We start from the raw sequence: 27,243 nt of genomic DNA, 5'->3' as shown, positions 1-27,243 counted from the left end.
AAGTAAGGTTCTCTCTTGTGACACCCCCCCCCCCCCCCCCCCAAAAAAAAAAGGATGTGTTGCCGGTACATACGGTGCGGACTGCACGCAGACTTGTCACTGTAGTGCGTCATCCAACCAATGTGACCCAGTGACTGGTTCCTGTGACCGTCAAGGAGGCTGTGATACAGGCTGGTATGGTCCCCAGTGTCAAGGTACGAAGTGAATTGAGTTACACATTTCTCACAGGCTCGTTAATTATACGGCTTCTTCACGTATTTGTTAAAACCTGCAAACAAATCATTTCAGAGTAATTTCTTTGAGAGTGATTGTAATGTTCTATTTCACTTCTTTTTTTCATATAGAAAAATATTGTCAGTAAAGATTTATGTGAAAAAATATGGGAGACCAGTAAAGTAATGACCTCATTGCCTTATTCATCTTGTAATCAACGGGCTATTTTACTGTGAAAACAACCCGCAAACCAAGAAATAAATTTATCATTTGTTGTTTTACAATGATGATAAAGTTGTCATATATGAATAGAGTCTATATATTCGTGAATCAACTTGAAGAGAGAATCGGCTTGTGACTGATTTATTCAAAAACACGTAAGTATTTCGTAATATTGACAAAAGAGTGGGACTATTGTCGTATTAGGTCTCGTGACAGGGTCAAAATGTCATCACTACATGTATTATGATAACACTCCCATACTTGGGTCTAAAGGCTTATTGCAATCATGTTTGATCACATTTATTTTATAGCAAAATCTAACCAGACTGTTGTATCAATGTCAGGATGTTATGCCACAGGGAATGACATTTGCAAATAAAAAAAAAATACAACGTTGCTTTCAAATTCAAATTCAAATTCAAACTTTATTTTCACTTTTTTTTCAACAGAATATACAAGAAACAACATTGTCATTTTGACATGCGAGTCGTTGAAAATATAGATAACCAGACAGGATTAACAACATGTTCATGTCTACATGATCAGTACAAAAAAAGATACATACACACTTTAATACACTCTGCGAAAAAAAAAAAAGTGGAGGTATACCCACTCAAAAGAATATGCTTGCATCATGAGGGTACTTTCACAAATGACACGGTAGGAACGTTATATCTTGTGGAATTCAAGCAAGGTAAACTGCATTTTTGTGAGTATGAGTGGGTGTGTGGGTGCGGATGTGTGTTTGTGTGCTTTTCGGGCGTAAATAAGTTGTTTAAAAGCATGTCTCTTGTTAATAGGATATTCATCACTTACTAAAATGAACCGAGATTTGTCTGAGGCAAGCACAATGTTTACTTTTTGATCTCTGAACAAAGTTCTTATTATTCAAACTTTCGAACACATTTTTTTTTCCCATCCACTTACTTGTCCACTAACATGCGTTGATCCTTGCTTTAAATTCCAGTGCACATCGTTGATATGGCGACATACAATCACAATGCTGGAGTTACAGATAACGCACAAAATTTCTTCGGCCCCTACGTGATCGAAGACCTAAGCCATCCTTCCATCAAATTTTACATCGGCCGAGAGGTTGACACCGGACCGGGGGAGACCGGCCATGGGGTGACTGAAGCAGGCCAAGACTGGCATGATTCAGGTTTACCAGAAGACACAAGCGTAAACAAAAAGACATTTACTGCCGCTGTCAGCTTACGCGCAACTTTCAACCGACAAACCGGAGGGGCTGCTAGAGCCGGAGCGTTCAGGACAGTTGTAAACTACAAGAACAGAACTGAAAGGGTGGTCATGATCAACGAATACCGAGGTGGTAAGAGATGATCTTCTGCCCCTCATGGCTGATATACTGTTTATACTGTGCTTGAACACCGATAGATTGCTGTTTGCTGAAATCTTCGTTAAGTTCACTTATTGGTTGCTTAATAGCTGTATATGTAGACTTTCATGTATATGTATATCTGCACAATATAAACAGATAATTTTATGCCCCTTTTCAGTTGATTATTGCGTCATGAAATGATAGTTGATGTGATGGCAACTTTTCTTTTGTCGATGCTTTTCGGGTTATTATAGTGGTTGCCTCCGAGATAACGGCTGTTACATAAGAAAGAAAAGGCAGTTTTTATCTCTGTCCAAATTCCATCTTGGTTTTGCAAAGCTCAGTGTATGCCTCAGTGCAATCCGTGAAGGTGAGCCAATTACTTCTGCCCGTAGGTTTTCTTCATGGGCAGAAAATGGCATTTGCACGATCTTAATGCTTGTTTATTGGTTTGGCTGAAAAAAAAATAAATTAGAACTCTAACATTAAAGGGATCGTACAGTTTTGGTTGAGACCTAATTTCAGGTTTCTAACATTTTATGGTGAGATAATCAGAAACATTTTATGAAATATGAAAGAGCATGTAATTCTTCGAGGAATTCAACATTTATTGATGAAAATTGGTTTTGAAATGGCTGAGATATCAAAAAAGAGCAATTCTACTAAAGTGTTGGTCCCACACTTTATCACGATTGCTTTGTTTTACTTTGTTTTTGGATGTTTCAGTCATTCCAAACCCGATTTTTACCTAATAAACTTTGAATTCCTCTTAAAATGGTATGCTCTGTACTATATAATAAGTGTTTCCTTGGTATCTCGCAAAAAGTTAAAAGCCCAATTCTCATCTCCACCAATACTGTACTATCCCTTTAATATGAAGCAATACTCGAAAATTGGGGTCAGTCGCATAGGCGTCTATATTTTGGCTATCTGCCATTTCAATTGAGGCATTGATTTAGGCAGGAAAAACTAGCATTTTCTGTATCTATATATCCTTTCCCGAGCAGGTGTGTGTCTTTTTGTTTTGTTTTGTTTTTAATGTCAACTTAGTCTTCTGTGACTAAATTTAGCCAATGCCTCTAGGACTCTGAAATCACCATAGACTTTCAACAGGACCCATTCGGTCCCTGCGGGTACAAAATGGGTAAATGATTTAAATAACTGATCATTATAATCATAATTATTGTATGATTTTACCATCAATTGCAGACTAAAAGTATAGCTTTATAAAACTAAATAATTATGCTATATACGTTTGTCTACGCTTCTTTGACGTAATCTTGCAACATTTAATATCATATTTGTTCTTGATCATTGTTTTAATTTGTTCAGATGAATAACACGAGCGGAATTATGCCACAATCGTCCCCAATTCTTTCCACGCAGATACGAGTTCCTCGTGTACTTTTATGCGTTATGGGAAATTGAGACGGAAGGTACATGTCCCTTATTTTGTAGAATAACATATCAAGGGAACTCAATTCATGGTAAGGTGGGTTCATACTGCCGATCAGATCAACTCGATCAAGCCCGATCGCCCCCGGTTTACCCTAGCCTTTTTCAAAGGCAGCTCACTATTTTGAGGACACGCACACACAGCGCGCGAGCGGCGAGCTGCGAGTGTCTTTTCAAAAGTAACATCTCGACACTGATAATGAGTCTCATGCACAACCAATACCTTAGGGGGGCTACATGTATGCTTCTTCATTCGTATGAGTCATGTCTTATAATATTGACCAAAGAAAACATCAGCACTTTAGTGAAAAATGCGGAATTGTTTCATTCATATCAAAGGGGGTATTTTTAAAAGTATTCATTATGTAATTAGTTTAAATCACGCAGTATGCGCCATGTTTCATATTTTCAAGAATTAGTTTTGATATTAGGATACTGTACTCTTAGAGTTCTACTCGAATGAACATTGCTCGAAACTGCCTTATGTTTGTATAGTCCGAATACGACGACTATAAACCAGAAACAGCAGCTGACAGTCATGCTAACGTACGTAAAGGCCCAATTTCACTGACCATCGGGAGGCTTATCTGCTAGCCAAAATGTATTTTGGCGTTCCGATGAGTTTAGATGAAATTTTAGCCGACAAGCGATATTTCGGGGCGATCGTTAACAGCCAGACACTGTACAGTCATGTTTACCTGGAAACATTGAACTGCAAATTACTTGAATATCAGACCATTCTGAGGCAAAAAAAAAAGAATAATTTTCACACAATAGATATATAATGTACTCTTAAATTAATCCCACAAGGATTGGAACAACTATCCCCTGCATTCCCAATGATTCTCACTGATCAGGTACTAGCCATCACCTTTAAGTGGAGACACAGGAGAGTCTGCTGTCACTTTATGAAGGAGGAATAAGTCCAAATGCGCGCTTTGATTATGTAAATGCAGCACTATTAGTAGAGCACATTAGTGAAATAACGGTGAGGTTAATCAGTCAATTTGATGAAAGGTCATGAATTTTTACAGTTTCGGTGCTATCGCTGGATGAAAAGTCTGCAACATTTTGTGGCGTCCCTCATGGAAGCTACGTTAGGAATATAATTTAAAAACATCAACACATTTTCACTTTCTTGGTATTTAACAAGATCACTTCATTTATCTCACTCAGAAAAATGGGGATTTTTTCTCTTATCATATTATGTCAGTAACATTTCGAGGGAATTTGAAATGTTCAGTGTGCGGAATTTGATATATTGTTTCCCATACCTAACGGCAACAATGCTTAATACAGGAGGTATTGTAGTTTTCTTATCCATCACTAACGGCACCGAAAGTTTAAGAATTCATAACTTGTGAACGAATCAGCCAGTTATCCTCAAATTTTCACTGACATGTTCTGGTAATATTGGTTCATCCACTCAATCCAATTTTTTTTTTTTTTTATTGTTAAAGGTCTCATTCCACTTTAAAGCGCCGAAAGGTCTGGGTCGTCGACTCTTAGTCTTTATAATCAGGATGTAGCTAACGGTCTATTGTCCGATAAAAGTCTGCGAAGCGGCGATGTTAGCCGACCGTTGGATCACCATCCCTTTATAGACCGTTGACCGTCAGATGTCACTAGGTATATACAACGAATGTGGGCCGGTGACAGATGAGACCGGTGAGTTGGCTCAGTCGGTAGCGCGTCTGCCTCATGATCACGCGGCCCGTAGGGTTCGAACCCGAGTTTGGACTGAGCAATGTTGTGTGTAAGCATACCGTCCCCTCTAGCAAGAGGCAAAACACTCTGACCCTCGGATAGGACATAAAATGCACGTAAACGATCCCGCTTCATTCATTCATGACAAAGAACAGGCCGTGTTTAACTCGGTGAAGTGGTCCCACCTCACATCCAACTGGACCCCGTGGAAGACCAGCTTAACGTAGCTGAATATGGGCTATCCAGCCATCTCTCAGATGGAAATGAACAAACAAAAACAAACCAAAGTTTGGGTTATAAGGTGTTCTCCATGTGAAAAGAACTTAATTAAGGAATATCTGTTGATGTATCGAGGGGACTTTCCTCATTACAACGAGATGTGGCGATGCAGCCGAACGATGCGAAGTGCACGCTTAGGAAACGAACATAATGAGTGGGCAAATACATTATCACGCTGTCTCTGACAAGTAAAATAGGGCCTACATTTTTGTACCATGGAGAAAACACTAACAAAACTCATCAAAAAAGGTGAAGAAAGGTCTAAAACTACCGGTTGAAGAGTGGGATCTAATGAATGAGCACTGACAGTCCCTCCACATCATCAAGCCAGAAAAAAAAAATGATTAAAACAGCCTGGCGTGAAAGGATCTCCGTGCCCAAGCAGTAGCAACATGGAGGAACAAGCAAATCAGAAAAGTCTGGTCATGAGAAAACAACTGAGGTCTTCAGCACCTACCGCACAGGAGGTGAGCTTAATTTTCCAGGGTAATATCCTAATACGTATTTACGAGTACACAGGCCTAACTATACACACCCCTCAGCTGTCAGTCAGGTCGCTTAATGTCAAAATTTGGGCTTACCGTTTACAGAGCGGATAAAAGCACCAAATTTGGAGAGGTGATCCCCGAGGACCTACTCATTGATATTAGAGTAGGAGCCCTCTGGAATTTTTCGATTTTTAGGGTGAAAATCCTGAATTTTGATATTTCTTTATAATATGATATATGTACTGCATTGCGTAAGTAATAGTCAGGTCGCTTAGCGAAAATACCATTACACGGCAGATAAAAACATCATTTTTTTTTTTTTCACATGGATTCCTTTAGGACTACTCAACAATATTAGAGTAGGAGCCCTCCGGGATTTTTGTAGAAAAAACACTAAAAAGATCAAATTTCAAAATGGCCGACATTTAATTGGCAAAACCTTCACTTTTCATGTCATATGGGTGATACGATGACAATATATTTCATTTGTTTTTGTATATTAGGTTTGCTTTAGAACCTTGGCTTGAACATTGCGCTAGGAGCATTATATTTTTGCGTAATGTAAAGTCTCTGAACTGCTGGGGGAGGGGTAGGGAAAAAGGGGCGGGACCCCCCCCCCCCCCTTAAAAAAAAAAAATGGTTGTTCGCTTGTTCTTTTGCGTGTTTTTTTTCGTTTTGCTCTATACGCGGGGGATAAAAACATAAAATTTGGCGCACGGATTCCTTGAGGACTAAGAAACAACATTCAATTCAATTCAATTCAATTCAATTCATTTATTTTCATTCTTCTTCTTTTTTCTTTTTCAACAAAAACATAACACAAGATAAATCAGGTTTTACATCATAAACAAAGAACATTTGTCTTAATCAATAAATGGTATCAATAAACATAGGAGCGCATACTGGCATTAAAAAAAATAATACAAAGTCATGCTTCAGTTGAAAAAAAAAGGAAGAAAGAATAGAGAGGTCCACTAAAAAGCAAAGCTTGTAGATTGTGAACCACTCATAAAACCTATAAATTACTTATTTACAAACACTTGTGACGAATATAATATACGACAGGACGGGACAAAACAGAAGAAACGCAACAACATGACACAACTTGCCAGAATAGATGAAAAGTATGGAAGGAAAGAAAGAAGAAAAGAGAGAATGAGAGAATACCTACACGCTGAATAAGGGAAATGGAACAGAGGATGGTAGAGAATGTGCTTCATAGAGTTGGTGCTGCATGCAGCTGAGCAAGGATTGTAATGGCTACTTCTGTACGTAATAATAAATTCAGTGTTTGGATGATTGGTGGGTGGATGATGAACTCTGAGGTTAACAAAAACTATAGCTGTTAATGGAAAAAAAAACATGTCAGGGAGGATTTAATAAAAAAAGTTTCAACTTGCGCTTAAAAGAATACAAAGATGGGGAATATTTTATTTCACAGCTCAGTGAGTTCCAAAATCTAGGACCAGTGTATATAAATGTATTCTGAGCCAATAAAGTTCTCAGGAGGGGTAAATGAAACTCATTAGATTGTCTAGTGGGATAATCATGAAAAGACTGGTTCCGTGGGAACATTGAATTAAAAATACTGGGAAGTGCATTTACATTGTAATTAAACATAAACTGACCAAGTTGAAAAAAATACAAATCTTTAATTTTCAAAATCTCATGTTTAATAAATAATGGCTCTGTATGGGAACGTGGCGGGACGCCACAAATAATACGAATAACCTTTTTTTGTAACAAAAGTAATTTATCTAGTAAGTTTTGATGGGCACTACCCCACGCTAGGAGTCCGTAATTAAGATAAGGTAAAATTAGAGAAAAATACAACGTCAACAAAGAGGACAATGGAATATGAAACTTGAGTCTATTAATAATACCAATATTGCGTGAAATTATTGTACTAATGTTAGTAATATGCGGCCTCCACGAAAGTTTATCATCCACTGTGATACCAAGGAATTTTATATGAGGAACTCGTTCTAACAAAGTGTTATCAAGAACAATACCTGTGTCTAAATCTTCTAAAGAATTACTAAAAAACATATACTTAGTTTTCTGAAGATTAAGAGATAATTTATTAGCTCTTATCCACTGAGTTACTTTTTTCAATTCGGAATTAACTATGCGTACAAGAGTATCTGGATTTTGGTGAGAAAAGAAAATATTTGAATCGTCAGCAAAAAGTATAAATGAGAGTATGTCAGATGATCTACAAAAGTCATTAATATAAATGATAAAAAGTAAAGGTCCTAATAAACTACCCTGTGGGACGCCACATTTAATGAATTCTAAACTCGAGCTGTACTCGTTCAGAGATACATATTGTTTTCGGTTTTGTAGGTAACTCCTGAACCACTCCAAGGCCTTCCCGCGTATTCCATAATGAGACAGTTTATAAAGTAATATTTCATGATTAATTGTATCGAAGGCCTTGGAGAAGTCCAGGAAGATACCAATAAGATGAGAATGACTATCAATAGTGTGCGCAGCGTGGTCAATAAACTTTAAAAGAGCATGAATGGTGCTATGTTTCTGACGGAACCCAAATTGAGAATTTGTAAAAACATTATGCAAATTCAAAAAATTAATTGTTCTTGTAAATATCAATTTTTCCAATATTTTAGATAAAGATGAAAGCAAAGAAATAGGTCTATAATTACATATATCAGAATCATCTCCTTTTTTAAATAAAGGGAAAACCTTAGCTATTTTCATAAAATCAGGAAAAACACCACTTGATAAGGATTTATTGAAAATATATGAAAGTGGGTCTGCAATTGAAGATATAATCCCCTTTAAAATAAAATTACTGATATCGTCATGACCGGCACTTCGCTTGTTATTCATTGCGGTAACAATATCTATTATTTCATATTTTGTTGTTGGAACAAAAAAAATAGAACTGGAATTGGATTGACCTAAAAATTCAGAAAAATGTATATTTGACTGCGGTATTTTTTCTGCCAAATTCTCTCCAATCATTGAAAAATAAGAGTTAAAAATATTGACTATATCATTAGGATCTTCAAAAACTTTATTATCATGTCTTATTTTTATAATTTCTGATTTCTTTTTTGATATATTCATAGCCTGCTTCAACACCTTCCATGTATTTTTCATATCATGTTTATATTTTTCTAACTGAATCATATAATATTTTCTCTTTTCCAATCGTATAATCTTCGTTAAAATATTTTTATACGAAGTGTATTTATATTTTAACTTCTCAGTTTTTTTCATTTTGAATTTATAATATAACCTATTTTTCCTATTTATTGAACGAAGAAGAGATTTTGTAATCCATGGTAATTTGGGGGACGTTTTATAATTAACTGACTTTTCTTTTAATCTGGGAATATATTCATCTAAATGTCTATTAACTATCCCTGAAAAATTCTCAAACGATACATTTATATCATCATTATCATAAACACTAGACCAATCAGCCCTGTCTAGGTTAGCACCAAGACTAGCCAAATTTTCTGGTGTAGCTCTACGTCTGGATGAAAAAGAATGAAACTTATCAACACAATGTTTAAGGTCAAAACATGCTATAATGGGGAAATGATCAGTAATATCAGATAAAATTATGGAAGAATTTAAAATCTGCACGGAATTAGTAAAAATATTATCAAGGAGGGTGGCGGAATGATTTGTAACACGAGTTGGCTTCGAAATTAATGGCAAAAAAGAAGCTGACAAAAACATTTCAAGAAATTCTTGAGATGTATTATCATCATTCTTAACCAAATCAATGTTAAAACACTAGACTAACCACACACACACACACACACACACACACACACACACACACACACACACACACACACACACACACACACACACACACACACAAGATCAAATTTCAAAATGACCGACATTTATGGCAAACCCTTTACTTTTCGTGTGATATTACTTATAGATAGGTGATACGATGACAATATTAGTATATATCTTTATTATTGGTTTGGCTTAAAACCTGAATTTGGACATTGCGGTAGGAGCATTGTTTATAATTCTTGCGTATCAAATGTAAAGTCTCTGAACGGCTGGGGGAGGGGTAGGGCAAAGGGGGCGGCCCTCTTCGCTTGTTCTGTTGCGTACCTTTTTTATCGTCTTGCTTTATACACGGCGAATAAAAGCATCAAATTTGGAGCACGGATTCCTCATTAGAGTAAGAGTCCTCCTGCAATTTTTAAGGAAAACACACACACACACACACACACACACACACACGAAATCAAATTCCAAAATGGCCAGCACTTATATGGCAAACTCCACGTTTTTCATGCCATATGGGTGCGATTAGAACCTTGATTTGTGTCATTGAGCTGAGTGTGTGACAAAGCTTTCAACAGTTTCTTCACTCCCAAAGCAGAGTTCAACTGGAACAGCATTAATGGCTCGGAACTGTTCAGCATTGGACACGAATGACTTGTAGGCATCTGTCTTGTCACCACTTGCCCTTGAATTCTTCAAAAGACACTTTAAAGGACAAGTTCACCTTCATAGACATGTGGGTTGAGTGAATGCAGCAATATTAGTAGAACACATCAATGAGAGTTTGAGGAAAATCGGACAATCCGTTCAAAAGTCATGAATTTTTGAAGTTTCTGCTCAGTCACGGCTGGATGAGAAGACTACTATAGCTTGTGATGTCATATGGGTACAACTATATTAAGAAAGTATAAAGAAAATTCAAGATATTCTCACTTTTCTCACTTAATAAAAGAACACTCGACTTCTCTCTTTCAGAGGTCAGGGGGAATATTATTACCCCTAACATAAGTCACAGTAACAAGTCGAAGAAATGTGCATTTTATTCAAAAAGTGAAATTTTGTGAAATTCTCTTTTTATTTTCCTTATATCGTTGTACGCATGTGACATCATACACTATAGCAGTCTTCTCCTCCAGCAGTGATTGCACAGATATTTTAAAAATTCATATCTTTTGAACAGATTGTCGGATTTTCCCCAAACTTTCACTGATGTGTTCTACTAATATTGTTGCCTTCACTCAATCCACATGTCTATGAAGGTGAACTTGTCCTTTAAGAGTTGAGCGGTGTCTTGCTGGCAAATCACACAACGATCCTGTAGCAGCTCAACTTTTCTCCAGTTTCTCTCCTTCACAATCTCTCTCTCACCGCTTCGACCTCTCCGTCTTTCCCACTCTCTCTCCTCCTCTCTCCGTGGGTCATTTATCCTCCCCGCTGGTTCTCTTCAAAACAATTCCAAGTTAACCGCTTTTCAACACTGACCACTTGTTTCACTGTCTGATACCAGAGAGGTGAGTCACCTCTCTGCTGTTCTACATGTATAAATACCGACTGCTCTTTGTGTAAAGAGGGGAGAGTGTAACACAATTTCACCGTCGCCACATCAGTGACTGGCTCCCACAACTCGATCTAATAAAACCATCCAATCTACAATGTACGCAGCTCGGAGTGCTCGATGTCTTCATTTCCTATAGTGTATACGACCTTAATTAATTAGTGAGTAGGTGTTGCTACCACTACACAATCATCATTCTCCACTCGCTAAATTGGTGACCCCGTGTTACGAACAACGCAGCAATCATGACGGCAACGACATCAACTCCAACCACGCCCGAGCTTGCCTCAACACAGGACCGTGGCCGACACTCTTGCCGCAGCTGCATGCCTTCCTGATTGCTTATGTCCATCTCCCCTTTCTCGGAGCCGATTTTCTGCATCTCTGCAATCTACCTTTCGACATGCACCACTCAACTTTGCATCAACGGGATCGCTCCTTTTCTCGTCACCGGCCCGCTGCCACATGCACTCGACCAGCCCGCGACCACTCCGTCAATTCATTTACCTAAAGGACTTTCCCTCGATCTCGTGCATGCATTTCATCGACACACATATCGACATTTCAACCACGCTTCTCTAGTCATGATCGAGCTACTCCCCGACTCAACTGGTTCTCTGAACCATGTTACGCTAACTGCCGGGGAAATTCATCGCGCCCATGACGAACTGACATCTTACGACGATTTCGACCCCGCCATTTATGCCGGCATTTACGCTCATCTTTTGTACGTCACAACGCAGTCGACGACGACAACGCCCGCCACGCCAACAGCAATCATCTTCGAACATGCCATCGCAACGAGCACGCTGCATGTTTTTGCCCGCCACGATGCCGCCCGGCCGTCGTCTATTTCACCCGCCGCACGCCTCGACGGTTCCTTCAGCAGGCACGCACGATCAACATCCACGACCGGCTAATCGCCGCACTGACACCGACACCTGCCAGCATCGACCCGCCTTCAACCACACGACGCCATTCAAATCGCTTGACCTTTCGATACGATACAATACGAATCGCTCAACATCTGTTGCTTCGACACAATATGACACGCCGCGATATGAATCGCTCGAACTCTCGCTTCGACACGACACACCGCGATACGAATCGCTCAACTCTCGCAACGCCACGATACGACTCGACATCGCCGACCGTGGCCTCATCGACCACTACGAACTCTCGATCGCCCTCCGCCTATCGGCTCGACCTCGAACGCATCGCGCATCGGCTTCTACCGGCACGACTCGCTGCTGCCGCTGGCCATCTCGCGCTTGCCAACTATCAACACGACATCTCCAGGCGACTCACTGTCCTGTCGAGAGACCGTTGATAGCTGACAATCTGACATCGACGTTGACCATCGATCATCCCGACTCTCGTCGTCCACACCGCGTCCTTTTATAAATTGGCTACAGTTAGTCTTCGTCAACCGCGATAGCCGGACATTACCCGAGCACGTTATAATCGCAAGCGATAAAAAGACTCAGTCATATTCAGGACATTCGTGTTGGACACTCATTTCACCGTTTGTATCATGATTTACATTTTGTATCATGTCTGTCAAGTAAGCATCACCTTGCACATTTCAATTATTGTACTATGATCATGCTTTAATTCTCTAAATTTCTATGTTGCCTTTCGATATGCGATAACACGGTTTATAAACACTGCCTACAGCGACACGCGTCAAACTACCAGTGATTATTTTTGTATCGTCATCTTGAAACGAAAACATGTAAATTGACAGAATTATTGTGTGCAAATTCCAATTGTTCATACGTTTACCAAATCCCATGCATTTTAATTGTACATTCATTGCTTTGAAACGTTCAGCATAATTGACATTTGTTCCGTTCGCATTTCTCGAACCACGTTCCCTTTGGCATTGTCATGTATACGATTACATAGCGCGTTTCATGCCTTACAACGGTTCACGAAATTTAACATAACGAATGTTAGCATGTACGTTTTTCAAACCATTCTGTACCTTTTATAATTTCCATGTGTGCTCTAGCCTCGCTGCATACTTTTACATTTTCTATCGTTCCCATCTCTCTCTTTCACCTTTCGAGACGCTCACTAGGGGGGGAGCTACTGTAGCAGCTCAACTTTTCTCCAGTTTCTCTCCTTCACAATCTCTCTCTCACCGCTTCGACCTCTCCGTCTTTCCCACTCTCTCTCCTCCTCTCTCCGTGGGTCATTTATCCTCCCCGCTGGTTCTCTTCAAAACAATTCCAAGTTAACCGCTTTTCAACACTGACCACTTGTTTCACTGTCTGATACCAGAGAGGTGAGTCACCTCTCTGCTGTTCTACATGTATAAATACCGACTGCTCTTTGTGTAAAGAGGGGAGAGTGTAACACAATTTCACCGTCGCCACATCAGTGACTGGCTCCCACAACTCGATCTAATAAAACCATCCAATCTACAATGTACGCAGCTCGGAGTGCTCGATGTCTTCATTTCCTATAGTGTATACGACCTTAATTAATTAGTGAGTAGGTGTTGCTACCACTACACAATCATCATTCTCCACTCGCTAAAATCCCATGCACTTAAATACCATGATGGATCACATTCTTAAAAGCAAAAGTATTGGAATTTAATCAAATTATTGTAAAAACTTTGATATCCATCGCATTATTTCACTTACGGTGGATTTGAGTAATGTTATCATGCATTTGTTAGAGAAGACATTTCTGGTACAAATTGATCTCTAAGTATGTACTCGTATAATATTGCCTTGGAATGTTACAGCAGAAAGCACACGTACATGATAAAGGTAATTCTCTGGGGAAAGAAGGACATTATATACGTGTAGTCAGTTTCTTGTAAAGCGACTATGATAGTCAGTTAGTTCCTTTCCTGCAAAATAAACCTCCCTCAGCATGCAAACGCAACTTTAAACATCTTTATCCAAATATATATTATGGCCAGCACAACTAAGACAAGACATCGTGTCTATCTTTCTGTCCTCGTTTGGTACAATTATCAGTAAAATTCCCGGTAAAAGATAAAACTCACCCATAATCTCAGAAGGGAAATTTTCTGGTATACTGAGACACATATCAGTGGCACAAGAAGAAAGTGGTAGCAGTAGAATGCACCCCTGTTATAGCAAACGTCGTCGGGACCGGCAGCTTTTTCCCCTTGTTATATCGACAATTCGATTTATTATAAACAGAACAGTAAAGTATTGTTGGGACCGCCGAGTTGGTACCCAAGACAGTTAGAGTTAAACTCTAAGGGACACAAGAAGAAACCAGGCAACCAGTCATTTCGATGGTTCATGTCTCAAAAGTAGTGTTTTATTCCAGCTCGCAAGATCACATAACTATCACACGCCAGTGCTCATTCCAAGACTCCTTTTACTCCCGTCAGCGTCCCAAGATATACTCCTCAACACTCACTCTTAATTTCTTACATTATCAAAGCATCATTCATCACCTTCTTGTATACAATGACTGTCTTCTACAGTGACCGTTACCAACTAGTTTGCAGGCACAAACCCTTGTTGGTCGTAAAGGAGTCTGCGCCAAGACTACTATATGCACCACTTCGGCACTGCCCCATAGACCCTGTTAGTCTGAGAGCTGGCTGCTGGTCAATTTACCCCATCAAGCCCAAAAGGTTTGACCCCTCAGAGTTGCTGGGGCCACCCTCCTCATTAAAAAAATGCCCGTCAGCCTGGTCCCTGAGGGCGGGTTCGGCCCCCAGGGACCCCCCGAAAAGGCCCTCCGGCGGGTGTAATTTACCCCATGGAGCCCATGGACCAAACTTGGCCTATATGAATGTCCTATGGGTGTACATAATCAAAATATAAAAACTGACAAAGTATCTGGTCGGGAAAGGGGTTGCCAGACCGCTTGTTTGCAGGCATAAAACCTTGTTTTTGGTCAAGGAGTATGCGCCAAGACTACACTGTCCCATAGGCCCTGTACTGTAGCGTCTCCCAACAGGCTGACGGACAGTGCCAGTTAGTGCATGTAGTAGTCTTGGCGCAGACTCCTTTACGCGCAACAAGGGTTTGTGCCTGCAAACTACCCGTTATACCATAGGAACCCAGGGTAGTTTGCATGCACAAATTGACCACACACACACCCACCCCCCCCCCCCCGAACACACATACACACACACACACACACACACACACACACGCACACACACACATACACACACATAATGTTTACACATGACTCTATGTATAACTATATATACCATAACACTAAACATATTACAATTAATAGGTTTCTCATTAATGCAGCCATAATACCTTGCACATAATAAATGTCAAACCTATAAGATGTTCATACCTTTTGAATGTTTTACATGGATACTATCAATACACCTTTAAGGAACAATGAAGAAATTTGAAATTTGTGTGAAGTTGTATTAGGTTTTATTGGCCACACAGCCTACTCTTTCTGTATGATGACATTGTATTCACCTTATGAGACTCAAACAGAGCTTTTCAGAAAATGCTGAAATAAAACCTTTGTTGTGAGTAAACTTCAGTTTAAGACCAACCACAACAGCGCTAAAGGCCAGTTGTATAACACATTTAAGTAAACATTTTCATCAACCGTGCATTAAACATAACTTTAATAAACTTTATGTCAACAAGTGGGATGTAGCTTGGATTACTTCTTTTTCTCCTGCTTGATATCCTCTTTTAGATACAAATAAAATAACAAGTCTCAATCCTAATATAAGATTCCTTTGAAAACCTCAAACTAATAACTTTTTGTGTTTTTGGCTGATAAAAACCACCCTTTGATGTATAAAAATAGGCAAGGATTACAGCATCCATGCCAACATTTCCTTTATTTGACTCTAATAAATTCCAAATCAGAATAAACTGCATAACATAAGGAAGGAGCTTAATGGTTTTGGAAATGATATTGATCAATTTTCATACTCAGTAGTGCATGTCACCTCATAGTTTTGGGCAAATATCTGCATATCTATAATACTAATGAACATGTAATTACGGTGTTCTATATAAATTGTATACATGTATTTCTTCCTTGGAACCTCAAATAACAAGCTTCACAATAGAATGCTAACTTTCTGTAATGAAAATAAACAGGCCAAGAGCATTTACTTTGATCTTGTGTTCTCTTCATCTCTTCAGCGCTTTTTTTTTTGTCATCTTCTTATTTCTGGAGATATATTTTATTTATAATAGTTCCCAGCCCCACACAATTAATGGTGTCACATACTGCAAACACTGCCAATGACCGTGACCAGTACACACCAAGTTGAAACATGATAGCTCTCTTTTTATATAGCATATAGGCTAAAAGTATTAACTTGGTCTTGTGGTCTCTTTATATCAGCAGTTTTGTCAACTCCTTATTTCTGGAGATACACTGTATACTTCATTTCCCCAGCCCCACACAAACAAAACTCAACCTATGGTGTCACACACTGCAAAGAGCGCATCATAGTATATGATTGCCGTTAACCCGGGACATATACACACAACGTGAAACATAAAATTACCAGCTGAATGAAATGTTAGCTTAATTTCTTTTCTTTAATCAAAACATATGGCATGCACGTTGAGAGCATTTACATGTTGTGTTCTCTTTTATATTAGAATTTTTGTCAACTCCTCATACCCCCCCCCCCCAAAAAAAAGATAATACTTCCTGGTGTCACATACCATATACAGTTACAATGCAGGTCCTAGTTCATATTTATGATTTAGTTGCCATTCAAAACCATGGCAATTACACATCAAACCATGCATCACACTCTATGGAAGACTAAAGCTTACATAAATTGCGTATGAGCATTGCACATGTTTCAGTTGCAGTCTTATGATTCCTGAACTGACCAGTATTTAGCATGAATTTATTTCATATAATATAAAACAAAATTTCACATTTTAGTCTATCATACAGTATAATGCATGATTTGAGAAACTGAAGTCTACTCACAACAAAAGGGTTTATTTCAGCATTTAAAAAAAAAAAATATATATATATATACATATTTGTCTTATATGGTGGATACATAATAAAGGGTAAGCAGGTTGTGTGGCCAGTAAAACAGAATACAATTTCACACAAATTTCAAAATCTCTTCAGTGTTCCTGCTTGAAGGTTCACTGATAGTATCGATGTAAAACATTCAAAAGTTATGAACATAATAATTATAGGTCTGACAATGTGCAAGGTATCATGGCTGTATGGAGAAACCACTGGTCATGTTTTGTGTTACGGCATTCTTAGTATACATAGAGTCATGTGTGAATGTGTGTGAATGTGTGTGTGTGTGTGTGTGTGTGTGTGTGTGTGTGGGTGGGTGTGGGTGTGTGTGTGGTCAATTTGTGCATGCAAACTACCCTGGGTCCCAGGGTATAACGGGTAGTTTGCAGCCACAAACCCTTGTTGGGCGTAAAGGAGTCTGCGCCAAGACTACTACATGCACTAACTGGCACTGTCCGTCAGCCTGTTGGGAGACGCTACAGTACAGGGTCAATGGGACAGTGTAGTCTTGGCGCAGACTCCTTGACCAAAAACAAGGTTTTATGCCTGCAAACAAGCGGTCTGGCAACCCCTTTCCCGACCAGATATTTTGTCAGTTTTTATATTTTGATTATGTACACCCATAGGACATTCATATAGGCCAAGTTTGGTCCATGGGCTCCATGGGGTAAATTACACCCGCCGGAGGGCCTTTTCGGGGGGTCCCTGGGGGCCGAACCCGCCCTCAGGGACCAGGCTGACGGGCATTTTTTTAATGAGGAGGGTGGCCCCAGCAACTCTCAGGGGTCAAACCTTATGGGCTTGATGGGGTAAATTGACCAGCAGCCAGCTCTCAGACAATGTGTTGTAGCTTCTCCCAACAAGGGAGAGGCTGCAGTGTAGTGGTGCGTGTATTAGTCTTGGCGCATGCAGACTCCAATACGACCAACAAGGGTTTGTGCCTGCAAACTAGTTACCAACGACCATTTGTGGTCTGGTCTGGGGACAGGGAGTCTACTTGGGGGTGATAAACTCTAGGGGGCTCGTCTGTGGTAAGGGGAAAGGAAGAACCACAGATACAAACAATGTTCTCAGTTAATGTGTCCGCCCATAAGACTTGCCCTACCAACTTTCAAGTGGAGTCCCAATTTGCCTAACTCTGGGACCGTAACACTCTTCCCCCCTTTGAAAAAGAGGTATTGTCCGCAATACCAGAATGCGAGAGAGAAATGTGTTAACGATACATCAAATTTTTGACCCCAAAGAACCTTCCAATTAAATGAAATTGTAAATAAATGTCAAATCATAACGAAATATTTTTTTTTAACATTGACGAACCTACTCCAAAAAGTTTTGAAAAAAAGGGAACAGAAAAGAAGTCGAGACACAATGACCCCAATACAAGAGAGACATATGTTTCATAAAAATCTATGCTAACTCTGACAACAGATACGAAAATCTATACTAACTATTCTACGTACATGTATAAGCTTACGCATACTCACACTTCATGATATTTAACAACAAACTGGAAAATGAAACAAAGAGCACTAACACCGGCTGAAGAAAAAAAAAATGGCACGGAATTGCATCTCCCCTATTGGAGACAGGAAACAAAATCACCTTTAAAACAAAATGATAATGACCACACCAACTGCATGATGGACAGCGCAGACAGGTGCCGACCGTCTATGGTCACCCGCCTACTAGAATTCCTTATCTATTACTCAGACCAGAAGTCGGGCACAAACCATACAGATGAGGGAATTATGTAGCTGGACATTATCAAAATACATCTCAGAGTTATCTTTCCCAAGTTTATGGAGCAGGCATATGCCTCAAGTCTGACCTCATGTAACCTCCTATACTGTGCAGGCTCATGCCAAGGAGAGTGGAATTAGCTACTCTGATTGGTCAGTGAACGCACCCCTTGTGGACGAATCAAATGCTCAATAGAGGAAAAACATCGAGAAAGGGACAGGAGAGAGAGAAACAGAGGAGGGGAGCTAGAGGAAAGGAAGGGAGAGAAGCGGAGGGAACTGAGCGGTAAAATTAAGGAGGAAACCCATTTCTCCGAAATAAAAACTCCAAGTATCCAACATGTGTCATGCGCATCAGTAACAACAGTTTGTATGTACATCAACAAAACGAGTAACTCTACACTGTAACAATGCTCGTGCCCAAGCTAAAACAAAATGAAACACATCAGCAAATTATAATAGTGCTGCTACAATAAAGAAAAGGATTGTTTTCAGCAAAGAGAGCAAAGAAGTGGAAGAACTGAACGAGAGATAGAAATACAAACAGAGTGAGATGAATTGGTGAAGGATACATTGAAAAATCCGAGGAAAGGAAGGGAGTAGCGTCTTTGCAATAAAAACAATTAAAAGAAAAGACTGTACTAATACACAGTACGGAGCACCTCCACAGGGTTTGTGAACTAGAATGCCTGTACCATCCATTTTACGAGATGGAAAAATCAAACAAAATGGACCATCCATTTTACAAGATGGATAATCAAACAAAGTCAAGACGATTTCTTTTAACATACAACACAGCATTGGTAAAAACGTCAAATTACATTCATATAATCACAATGCGAAAAAAAAATGGCACAGCTAATGAGCGAGTGGAAGAATACCTATTTACATAGAGAATGGGGGAGACAGAGGTAGAAATAGAAAGGGAGAGGAAGAAGGAAGAGAGGGGAAAAGACTTGTAGGCTCATGAATTATACATCGCATATTGGCTGTAGGTAATGAAAAAAATACACAACAAACATTTTAAACAGGACTTACTGTTCTCATGACACATACAGCGATCATGACTACGATACTACTACAGTATCTTAGTCACCGAAAAGACATTAATCAAGCAGTAAACGAAAATGCATTCTTACAGCGTCCACAATCACATAACGCAACGATAATGGCCAGTCACAACAATCAGAGGCGGCGGAAAGAAAAAAAAGAGAAATCCTCCAAACATCGTAAAATATTTGCCATGGCCCCTGTGACCCTTTGCAGTCCATTGACTGAGAGAGAAAAAAAAATGTGTGCAGTGGGCACGCGAAGGGAGGGAGAGCCAATAAAACCAACGTGTTAGTTCTCCTTACAGTTCTCCATCACTCATAGTCTTTCTGCAGTACTTTGGCATGATCTAAGCTAAAACAAGGTTAAAATGCTGTTTATCAGAGCCGAATGATATTATCATAACTCTATTTACAAGTATACACACAAATATAAGCTTAAATCAAATGAAATACTGCGAACCTCTACGTGTACTTGTACTTTGGGAACCCAATCTGGAAAGTTATTGCTAAGGCACGGCTTCAATCTGTTGTGGTGGACCACTTTTGGCTGAGACTTAATCTGTCTAATCACAAACAGCTGAACATTATTTATCTCTCTAGTAACAAATCGTTCAGTTTACGTGTTACGACAAATAAAGCAACTTCGGCCACTATCTAACAAATTTCGTACGACCAGGAACCAATTGCTGCCTGAAATTCAATCCAGCGAGGCGTCTTTTTCTGAGACGCAGGGCAATATAGCCTCCTTACACCCACAAAATTCGTTAGAAATCGGGAAAAGTTTTCAACTATTGCCAAACCGTGATCAACGGTGATCGATTAATGCGTATCTTCAGGGCTTTTTACACTTGTGTTTCTTAACCCCGGACTTTCTCTGACCCAGGACTATCGTTAGTCCCGTACCAATTTTTTCAGCTTTTTACACTCGCCAATTAGTCCCGTACTATCTCTTGTCCGGGGCTAAGGAGAAAACTGACCTTTTTACACTCGTATATCTTAGCCCCGGACTTTCCAAACCACATGAATATTCATAATTACGCTGTGTACTGTACACGTACACGCACGCACCGGCAGCACTTGATTACCTCGTTTCTGATTGGTCAGTGAGGGTCGCACTTTGTCTCCGTCGCTTAGCCCCGGATTATTTTTTCGTTCTGTTTACACTCACTTGCTTGGCACCGCAATTGCGGTGCTAGCACCGCAATTGCGGTGCTAACCCCTGCTATTTTGCAGGGCCAGATAGTACCGGACTATCGGTGGGGCTAGCCCACTTTGGCAAAAACGAGTGTAAACAGAAAGTGGGCTAAGGATAGTCCCGTACCAACGGTGGGGCTAAGGCCCCCCCCCCCCTTAGCCCCACCGTTGGTCCGGGGCTAAGCAAAATTTTACAAGTGTAAAAAGCCCTTTCCAGAGTTTTGTGTGATCGACATGAAAGACTTACCCTCCACTTAAACTGTGTAAACACTCCTCTCGCTATGTTTTCGATAAACTGTCGCTATATTCCTATATGTATGCTGTTACAAGTTGGATCATTGCTGCCTGAAAATTTCAGCTATGACGACTTTGTCGGAGTCGCAGGGCAAGTTACCACTAACAACATACACATCTGAACAACAATGCGCATCATTGAATTATTCCTCTTATTCTTCATTTTAGGCACCTTCATCATCATCTTATTGACAACCCTGACAAGTGGGTTTCCATTTCATCTTCATCGTGCCAATTTTACCATTTTTCATTGTTAACCTTATGCGCAAAATCTTTCATGCAGTTTCTACAGAATATCGAAAACTAACATAAACTGACAATAGCACACAGTCATAGAACGAAAGGAACTCCACAAATGTTTGCTTGCATTAAAGATATGTGTGCAGTTAAGCTACAACACCAGGGTTGAGTGTATAATGATGTGAAACATAATGACAATAACTTTTTGGTCCAAACAATAATTGACGGAGAATGAGCACATACAATACCAGTTCCCGAGTCCAATGTTAGACCTTCATGTGCCTGTATGGGGTATATTCTTGGCCCCAGTGTTCGATTCTTGGCTGTCTTGATTCTCTGTCGCACTCATAGTCGCTAGTCATGTGGATGGTCGTATATGGTCGCTGCATCCTCGTTGCCATGGTGATATGTACCGGGTCTATCCGATGTGCTCCCTGTCCAACAAAGATGTATCCTTAGTCGCGATGACGAAGTTATGATATGATCCGTCCATGTTCCTGCCAGCGCCTGCCATACTCAGCAACCAGACTTGAAGTAGCTCAGTATAGAAGTTGTTGTCATCATCGAACCCGTCGCCACTAGCTTGCCTCCATCAGTGCTATCTCCATGACTGACGTCCTCGCCTTGGATCATGAAATCCTTGATGACGAAGTTGAATTTGCTACCATCGTATCCAAATGCTTTCAAATGACTTCCAAGAGAGGAAGAGTTCTGTGTTGACTTTGGTAATGTTTTCCCAAGAAGGCCATGTCTCCCCATCTCCTTTTGTCTGATCACAGTGTCAGAGAAAACACTTGCGATAACCATTGATCCTTTTTCCGATAATTTCATTCGCTTGTGGGCATGGGCTGCTACAAGAGCTACTGATGCCATCAACAGTATGAGAGTTAGGGCCTTCATCGTGTTCAATGTCCTTGAGTTGAGAGTTGTTTAGCAAATCTCATACTGGTAATCATAGTTCAAGCAAGTCGCCGGCTATTGCCTTGTCCTAGCTCCTCCCTTCCTCACAACATGCAAACTTGCCATGTCGCTTCGATATGGCGTCTTCCCGAAATTAAATAATCACTGCTCTACCGCTGCCACCATTGTTGGGACCGCCGAGTTGGTACCCAAGACAGTTAGAGTTAAACTCTAAGGGACACAAGAAGAAACCAGGCAACCAGTCATTTCGATGGTTCATGTCTCAAAAGTAGTGTTTTATTCCAGCTCGCAAGATCACATAACTATCACACGCCAGTGCTCATTCCAAGACTCCTTTTACTCCCGTCAGCGTCCCAAGATATACTCCTCAACACTCACTCTTAATTTCTTACATTATCAAAGCATCATTCATCACCTTCTTGTATACAATGACTGTCTTCTACAGTGACCGTTACCAACGACCATTTGTGGTCTGGTCTGGGGACAGGGAGTCTACTTGGGGGTGATAAACTCTAGGGGGCTCGTCTGTGGTAAGGGGAAAGGAAGAACCACAGATACAAACAATGTTCTCAGTTAATGTGTCCGCCCATAAGACTTGCCCTACCAACTTTCAAGTGGAGTCCCAATTTGCCTAACTCTGGGACCGTAACAGTATAGAAAGATAGATGAGAGTTTTGGGACCTGATTCTTACTTAGTTGTTACGAAAATTCTTACCGCCTTCGTCATAACGGGAGTGAACTGTATCCACAAATACATCTTACTGCCCTGAAAAATTATTTCAGTGTAAAATGATTCTTAGATGTCTCAGAGCATGGGAGTAGCAAGGGTGGATCCAGGAATTCCGTGAGGGGGAGGGGCGCCTTTACAAAATCAAAGGGGGCGCATGCCATCCCCCTCCATTTTTTTTCTTTTTATTTCTTCGTTTTAACAAAGAATAGAAGGGGCGCGCCCGGTGCGCCTCCATGCACCCAGATCCGCCACTGAGTAGGAAAACTGTTTATTTTAGAAACTATCTTCTGTCTGTTTAAACTGTATACATTATATTTGATTAGTATTGATCAGTAATTAATTCTACCAACTCCATGTTTCAGATGCTTTGATGTTGATCATGGTCTCACGTTTGGTTTTATGTTTTCAGTTCCATGACAAATAAATCAATTCACAACAGATCTGAACTTGTATGTTATCACATTCCCTTACTTACGCAATACAGTATATTATTATCATAAAGAAATACCAAAATTCAGCATTTTCACCCTAAAAATCGAAAAATCCCAGAGGGCTCGTATTCTAATATCAATGAGTAGGTCCTAGGGGATCACGTCTCCAAATTTGGTGCTTTTATCCGCTCTAACTAACGGTAAGCCCAAATGTTGACATTAAACGATCTGACTAAGGGAATGTGATAACCATAAGTTCAGATCTGTTGTGAATTGATTTATTTTGGAATTTGATTTCGTGTGTGTGTGTTTTCCTTAAAAATTCCTGGAGGACTCTTACTCTAATGAGGAATCCATGCGCCAAATTTGATGCTTTTTCCGCCGTGTTTAAAGGGGAAGGCTAGTAACTGATCAGTGGGAATCAGTGGAAATGCTGGGAGATGATTGTTCCAATCCTTATGGGATTCATTCAAGAGTTCATTGTATATCTATTGTTGTGTGAAAATGATTTGCTTCAGAATGGCCTCATATTCAAGTAATGTGCAGATTAATGCTCCGTCACTGACCAGGGACGCTAACATGGAAGCATTAAACTGCACATTACTTGAATATGAGACCATTCTGAAGCAAATTATTTTCACACAACAATAGATATACAATGAACTCTTGAATAAATCCCATAAGGATTGGAACAATCATCTCCCAGCATTTCCACTGATTCCCACTGATCAGTTACTAGCCTTCCCCTTTAAAGCAAGACGGAAAAAAAGTACGCAACAGAACAAGCGAACCACCACTCTTTATGTTGCGGGCCGCCCCCTAGCCTTTGCCCTACCGCCTCCCTCCCCCCCCCCCCCCCCCAGCCATTCAGAGACTTTACATTATGCAAGAATATAAACACTGCTCCTACCGCAATGTCCAAATTCAGGTTTTAAGCCAAACTAAAGTTAAAGATATATACTAATATTGTCATCTAATCAACCATTCTATAAGTAATATCACACGAAAAGTGAGGGGTTTGCCATAAATGTCGGTCATTTTGAAATTTGATCTTGTGTGTGTGTGTGTGTGTGTGTGTGTGTGTGGTTAGTCTTATATTGTTTCCTAGCCCTCAAGGAATCCGTGCGCCAAATTTTATGTTTTTATCCCCCGTGTATGGAGCAAAACGAGAAAAAAAAAGCACGCAAAAGAACAAGCGAACAACCATTCTTTTTAAGGAGGGGGGGGGGGGAGCGCCCCTTTTGCCCTTATACCTCTCCCCCAGCTGTTCAGAGACTTCACATTACGCAAAAATATAATGCTCCTAACGCAATGTTCAAGCCAAGGTTCTAAAGCAAACCAAAAATACAAAAACAAATGTAATATATTGTCATCGTTTCACCCATATGACATGAAAAGTGAAGGTTTTGCCAATTAAGTGTCGGCCATTTTGAAATTTGATCTTTTTAGTGTTTTTCTACAAAAATCCAGGAAGGCTCCTACTCTATAATATTGTTTAATAGTCCTAAAGGAATCCGTGTGAAAAAAAATGATGTTTTTATCCGCCGTGTAATGGTAATTTTGCTAAGCGATCTGACTATTACTTAGGCAATACACTATATATATTACATTATAAAGAAATAAAAAAATTCAGCATTTTCACCCTAAAAATCGAAAAATTCCAGAGGGCTCCTACTCTAATACTGTTTAATAGTCCTAAAGGAATCCGTATGCCAAATGTGATGCTTTTATCAGTAACGGTAATTTCACTAAGCGACCTGACAATGTCGCTGTACGGAAGTAACGCCGTGCTTCAGACGGCGTCTGATCAGGCTACTACTGCAGGCCTAACCCCGCGAGGCGTTGTGACCATTTCGCGTTGGGGTCGCTGGAGCGGTTACTACAGGCCTAGATCTAAAAAGTCTAGACTGAGTCCGCTCATTTCTACCTTTCTTATTATTAGGGCCCTTTTCAATCCAGATTCTAGACTTCAGATAACTGTACACAGCCCTGTCGCTTACGGCGTCTGGTCAGGCTAGGCCTATGGTTTCCTTATTTGTTCTCATGATTGCCGTGGCAAAAATCCTATTGCACATAGTGGATATGACCTACCTGTAGGATCTGTTTTGTATTATCACTGGAGGTGAACTACACGTTACACACAGCGTTGCCAGGTCCCAACAGAGCAAAATCACCAAAAGGCATGTGAAAAATCACCAAAAGCCATCAAAAATCACCAAATTTGGAAAAGCGTAGGTAAGGCTTCAATTTCAAGACAAAATTATGTCAATAAACTTTTATCAAACACTCTGCTCGAGTCTCGGTGCCATTTACGGCGCGAGTAGTCACACACACTAAATGCAAAATGTGTACGATGTGAATGGATTTATTAGTCTTTGTGTGTGTTGAGTGACAAAAACGCAGCACAGGTTATGTTTCTATAGGAAATAAGGGGAAAACTTTGGGCAAAATGCATTTTCGTTCTCAATTAGTGTGATTGCTTTTCATCGGTCTCAAAATCACCAAAAAATTACCAAAAATCACCAAATTTTGATTTGGTTTAAATACCAGGCTAAAATTTAAAAATTACAAAAATCACCAAATTTCACCCTTTTTGGTTACCAAAATCACCATCTGGCAATACTGGTTACACAGCCCTGTCACGTCGCTGTACACAATGTGTTGCAGCTGAAGGCTAGGCTTCGCACGCACGACAAACAACACGCTTGCTAGCTGGCGTGCTCGTCGAACTCTTTTGGTGATCGTGATCGCGTGAGTTATACATATTCATTATTCTAACGTGCAAGTCGGTGTCTCTGATTGGTTTCATTAAATGAAACCAATCAGTTTTGGTAGGAAATAATGAAAGTTTTGGTAGGAAATAATCAAACCAACAATAAGGACAAACAAGGAGAATTGTGCGTGCGAGCTACCTTTGCAAAATGCTTCTTTTACCCTGAACGATCTCGACTAAATGCTTGATGTTGTTACGCTCAAACGCTTCCCGACCTCTATTCGACCTTTTACGACCTACATCGGACAATTCGCGACTTCTGCACGACACATACATGACACCAACTTCGATCTCAACTCGCTCTCACGGATCCATATACGATCTTTATACGATCTGTACCGGACCATCTAGACCAACTCGATGTCTACACGACCTCGACACAATCTTGACCCACTCGTACGTGGGTTCGAGTATATGGTATGAGTGGTGTGTTGGTTGCGCATATGATCATGTCTAGAGTTGTATATTCACTAGTTTACATCTAGGCACTGGGGTGGGGAAATACTTCAATCACATCTAAAAATAAGACATTGCATGAATTGTATGAAATACACAACTCCGCACCCCCCCCCCCCCCACACACACACACACGTACACTTAATACGTTCGATGATCTGAGTATTATGGCTTAAAATGTTATTTTTTTATATTAATATCAATAATATTGTCCTAAATGTTTTAGACTGAGTATGGAAAATGTGTATGGAATGATACTAAGGTATGAACGTTTCATACACAACTTTTTTTTCTTTTTTTTTATGAGCCAAAGCTAATACGTCGAAAATGTTTACTGCATTTTGTAATATCGAGCGCCTGTGTGTGGGT

General features: G+C 40.0%; 1 pseudogene; it reads left to right on the top strand.

Annotated features, from left to right (window-relative positions):
• The window catches only part of LOC139719012 (uncharacterized), a 116,565-nt pseudogene that overhangs the window by 37,033 nt on the left and 52,289 nt on the right, over nucleotides 1–27,243 (top strand).

Source organism: Diadema antillarum, unplaced genomic scaffold (assembly GCF_040938485.1).
Source record: "Diadema antillarum isolate AM-2024a unplaced genomic scaffold, OU_Dant_1.0 scf00000103, whole genome shotgun sequence".
NCBI lineage: Eukaryota > Metazoa > Echinodermata > Echinoidea > Diadematoida > Diadematidae > Diadema > Diadema antillarum.
Note: the sequence above shows the minus strand (reverse complement) of the source record. Positions and strands in the feature narration are given on the sequence as shown.